Genomic DNA, 5,701 nt, shown 5'->3' on the forward strand with positions numbered 1-5,701 from the left:
TTTTTGAGGCAGGGTCTCATTCTGCCACCCAGGCTGGAGTGCAGTGGTGTAATCTTGGCCCACTGCAGCCTAGACTTCCGTGATCTTCCCACCTCAGCCTCCCGAGTAGCTGGGACCACAGGCACATACCACCATGCTTGGCTAAATTTTGTATTTTTAGTAGAAATGGGGGTCTCACTGGGTGCAGTGGCTCACACCTGTAATCCCAGCACTTTGGGAGGCCGAGGCAGGCAGATAACGAGGTCAGGAGATCGAGACCATCCTGGTTAACATGGTGAAACACCGTCTCTACTAAAAATACAAAAAATTAACCAGGCGTGGTGGCACATGCCTGTAGTCCCAGCTACTTGGGAGGCTGAGGCAGGAGAATCGCTTGAATCCGGGAGGTGTAGGTTGCAGTGAGCCAAGATCGCGCCTCTGCACTCCAGCCTGGGTGACAGAGTGGGACTCTGTCTCAAAACAAACAAACAAAACAAATGGGGGTCTCGCCATATTGCCCAGGCTGGTCTCAAACTCCTGAGCTCAAGGGATCTGCACCTCTCAGCCTCCCAAAATTCTGGGATTATAGGCGTGAGCCACGGCACCTGGCCTATATTTTACTTATTTATCTAGCTATTATCATTACTCCAAATTGTTAATTGTTCTTTAAATTTATTATCTGTCCCTTACACTGGAAGAAATCTCCAACAGGGCAGGAACTTTTGCCTGTTTTATTCACTACTGTAACCCTGTCACATACTAGGCACTTGATCAATATTTGTGAGATGAATGAATAAATGATTGAATGAGCAAATGAATTCTTCTTCACACTTATATATAGGTAATTGTTGTTGATTCCCAGCTGCTTTGCCTGGACCCTGTACCTTCAACTGGCCCTGGATTCACCCCTCTGATCCACATGAAATCAACCTCTAAAGTGTTGGCTCTGCTTACAAATATTAACATTTAAAATTGAAATCAGGCCGGGCACGGTGGCTCTTGCTTGTAATACCAGCTTTTTGGGAGGGCAAGGCGGGTGGATCACTTGAAGTCAGGAGTTCGAGACTAGCCTGGCCAACATAGTGAAACACCGTCTCTACTAAAGATACAAAAAATTGGCTGGGCGTGGTGGTGCGTGCCTATAATCTCAGCTACTGGGGAGGCTGAGGAAGGAGAATCACTTGAACCCAGGAGGCGGAGGTTGCAGTGAGTGAAGATCGCAACATTGCACTCCAGCCTGGGTGACAGGGCGAGACTCCAACTCAGAAATAAATAAGTAAATAAATAAATACAAAAAATTAGCCGGGCATGGTGGTGCATAACTGTAGTCCCAGCTACTCTGGCATCTGAGGCACAAGAATCGCTTGAAGCTGGAAGGTGAAGGTTGCAGTAAGCCAAGATCACGCTACTGTACTCCAACCTGGGCAACAGCGAGACTCCATCTCAAAAAAAAATAATAATAATAATCGTATTAGATCAACTCAGGTGAATTTTTATTGAGCAACTTTGCCCTGCAGTGAATTCTCCTGAGCCAATTTAATTCTTTGATAAATGTCATATAGTGGTGCAGTTAACCCAAAACAATTTTGGCCATTTTCATTTCTCTGAAGTTATTGCCACTGTGATCATTTTCTGGTTAATTTTTACAATGATGATTCAATCCATACATTGGTTCTCTCATCTGTGTCAGCTTCAAGCAGTAACAGCTTCCCTCAGATAGCTCCTTGGCCTCAGGCTGCTCCTTGACCATTTCGGGCACATTCTTGCTCTGGCGACTTGGTACCAATTGTTCATTCTGCCAGAAATGCTCTTGCATCTGTGTAGCTCATCTCAGGCTTCCTTCATATTTTTTTCCTCAAGTAATCACTTTTGCTGACTACCCTATTTAAATTCAGGTTCTACCCTCCCCCAACTCCCTGACACCCTCTTACCTTATTTATTTATTTATATTTTTGAGACAGGGTCTTGCTCAGTCACCCAGGCTGGGGTGCAGTGTCGCGATCTCAGCTCACTGCAACCTTCGCCTCCCAGCCTCCAGCAATCCTCCACCTCAGCTTTCTGAGTAGTTGGGATATAGGTGTGCACAACCACACCCAGCCAATTTTTGTATTTTTTTGTAGAGATAACGTTTTGCCATGTTGCCCAGTTGCCCAGGCTGGCCTCAGACTCTTGGTCTCAAGTGATCTGCCCACCTCAGCCTCCCAAAATGTTGGGATTACAGGTGTTACCCACTGAACCCAGCTCCTGTATTTAAAGTTAATGCATACTTATCACTTCCCTACATACATATAATATACAAATTAATTGTGCTGTTTATTTTCTGTCTCTCCCAGCTGGAATATAGGCTCCATGAGGGCAGGAATTTTTAAATCTTTTATTCCCTGCTGTATCCCTATTGCCTATAACAGTGCCTGGGAAGGAGGATCGCTTGGGTCCACGAGGTCCAGGCTGCAGACAGCCATGGTCACTCCACTAGTAACTCCAGCCTGAGCAACAGAGCAAGACCCTATCTCAAAACAAAAATAAAAACAAAACAACAAAAACAGTGCCTGGGGCCCCGTAGGCACTTCAATAAATATTTGTTGAATGAATACCTCCTGTCATTCTGAGTTTTATTTGTGGACAGTTTCCATTGAGTCTAATATTTCAGGATCAAAATTTGCAGCTCCACATTTTGTTAACATTGAATCCTTCCTTCCATCCATTTTCCCTTGATATATTTTCAACTTCACAGTTTGGCTGCTGTGAGTTTATTCTGTGGTGCTTATGTTTATTGGTAATAGTTACTGTGAATCTGGTAAGATGTTCTGTTTTTATTTTCTGGGTAATCCTTGAGAAAAACTGTAAGCAATCCCCCGTAGACACTCCAAAATTGTCTGGCATGGGCTTTGCTAATCTGGGTTTTCTTTTTTTTTTTTTCTTTTTTTTTTTCTTTTGAGACTAAGTCTCACTCTGTTGCCCAAGCTGGAGTACAGTGGTGCAATCTTGGTTCACTGCAACCTCTGCCTCCCAGGTTCAAACAATTCTCCTGCCTCAGCCTCCCAAGTACCTGAGATTACAGGTGCACGCCACCATGCCCAGCTAATTTTTGCATTTTTGGAGACGGGGTTTCACTATTTTGGCCAGGGTGGTCTTGAACTTCTGACCTCATGATCCACCTGCCTCGGCCTCCCAAAGTATGTTTCTTGACCTGAGTGCTGATTACATAGGTGTGCCTAATTTATAAAAAGTAAATGAGCTTTATGGGCTTTTCTGCATGTATATATTAATTCAATGATTTATAAAGAGTCAGCCAGTGGCTGGGCCACGATGAGGGAGGGGAAATGTAGTATTGTAGTCAGAATGGGGCCAGGGCTTGGATTTTAAGATTAAGTCTAAGTGCAGCCCTTTGACCAGAATGGAGGCTTCTAGAGAGCCCTGGAGCTTGATGAGGCAGAGCAGAGGGGAAGGAGAAGTGTTCATCCTCAGGGACTGTCAGCCAGAAGGCAAGGATGGGTATGGGATGTCACCTACACAGGAGGTATCAATACCAAACGTTTATCAAGCACATACTATGCCAGTCACTGCTCTAAGTGAACAGAAGAGCTGGGTGCGGTGGCTCACACCTACAATCCTAGCACTTTGGGAGGCTGGGGTGGGCAGATCACGAGCTCAGGAGTTTGAGACCAGCCTGGCCAGCATGGTCTCTACTAAAAATACAAAAAATTAGCCAGGCATGGTGGCATACACCTATAATCCCAGCTACTTGGGAGGCTGAGGCAGAAGAATTGCTTGAATCCAGGAGGTGGAGGTTGCAGTGAGCCGAGATCTCGCAACTGTACTTAAGCCTGGGTGACAGAGCGAGACTCCATCTCACACACACAAAAAAAGTGAGCAGAACATACCTGAATACCTGCCCTTCTGGAATTTACATCCTGGTGGGGGATGAGTGGGGAGAATATGCTCTCTGGGTGCCAGGCTAAGGTTAATATACAGGGGTTATTGCTCCAGTATACCCAGGTACTTGGTTGCTAGGGTACCATGCCCCTTTCACTTCCATAGTTCCACTAACTGCAGGAAGGAGGGGAGAGAGTGCTCCCTTTTACACATTAGTACTCTCTGCTTTGGGGTGTATACACTTGAGTTGGGAGACTGGTCCCACAAAGCAGTGCTGGGGCAAGGGAAGCACTCAGGGTCCTCCTTACTTGTAGGAAGGCTCATGCAGATATGGCTCCCACCTCAGCCACATATAAGTGGATGTGGGCTCTCCTGAGACTCAGTAGCTAGAAGTAGAGCATCGCCTCTGGTGGTGAATTTGGCAAGCCAGATTTTCTTCCTGCAGCCAGTAGCTGGAAGCTCCTACACCCTCCGAAGCCCCAGGTAGGGACAAGCACAGAGATGGTAGCAATGAATCCATGAGGTAGGGATTTGAATGTGGGAGCTGTGGAAGAAGGGCCACGAGGGGGAAGGCAGAAATGCCAGGAGAGTGAAGGGAAGCTCACACTTAACAGAGATGCCTTTGAAAGAAACAAACTCAGCCAAGGCCAGAACAAGTCCCCTACTCCATCTGCCAGACTGACAGAGAGCAACCCTGGTGCAAGGAGACAGCCTATTCCCACAGAGGAAGAAAGTAAAGGAGAAAAGACCTCTTGATTTCGAGACACGGAAAGACAAAGTGAGGAAAGGTGGGTGAGGGGAGAAACAGACACACGTGCACACACACATACACAGATGCGTATTTTGAGTTAGAGATCATCCAGATTTGGGGCAGAAGGGAATACAGGCATCCAGACTCACCAACACACAGGACAGGGGCAAACCCCAAAGCCCAGAGAGAAGCAGAGGGGATAGGGAGGGGAGACAAAACACCCACCCTTAGCAACAGAAAGCCCTGCACTCACCCTCCACCTTAATCCCTGGTCGCCCTGGCCTCTCTTCAAACATAGTAGGTCCCAGTGAGGTAGTCTGGCTTTAAAGATAGCTGCCAACAATTTCTTCCCATGTGCCACACTCCCATCCAGAGGAGCCCCGAGCCATCATGTAAGAGGCTGAGGTTAGGCCGGGCATGGTGGCTCATGCCTATAATCCCAGCACTTTGGGAGTCTGAGGCAGGTGGATCACCTAAGGTCAGGAGTTCGAGACTAGCCTGGCCAACATGGTAAAACCTTGTCTCTACAAAAAATACAAAAATTAGCTGGGCGTGGTGGCAGGCGTCTGTAATCCTAGCTACTCGGGAGCTGAGGCAGGAGAACTGCTTCAACCTGGGAGGCGAAGGTTGCAGTGAGCCGATTGCACCACTGCACTCCAGCCTGGGTGACAAGAACGAAACTCCATTTCAAAACAAAAAAACAAAGAAAACAAAAACTAGGCTATTCTGCTGGAGAGAGGCCACATGGAAGAGGACTGAAGTGCCAGACATGTGAGTGAAGAAGCCATCTTAGACACCCAGCCCAGTTGAGCCTTTAGATGACTCCAGCCCAGCCACCATCTAGCTGCAACTACCTGAGACCACAAGAAGAGCCACCTTACTGAGCCCAGCCAACCCACAGGGCCATGAGAGAAGACTGAATTGTGGTTTTAAGCCACTACATTTTAAGGTGTTTGCTACACAGCAATACATAACCAGAACACCCAGGAAAGGCTGCAGCAGCCCTTTTAAAGCTTCCAACACCACCACCCCATGTCCCCTTCACAATACAATCAACACCAGCAAGTCAGACTTTCAGCCTCTTTATTTGTTTCC

Source organism: Cebus imitator, unplaced genomic scaffold, assembly GCF_001604975.1.
Source record: "Cebus imitator isolate Cc_AM_T3 unplaced genomic scaffold, Cebus_imitator-1.0 Scaffold647, whole genome shotgun sequence".
NCBI lineage: Eukaryota > Metazoa > Chordata > Mammalia > Primates > Cebidae > Cebus > Cebus imitator.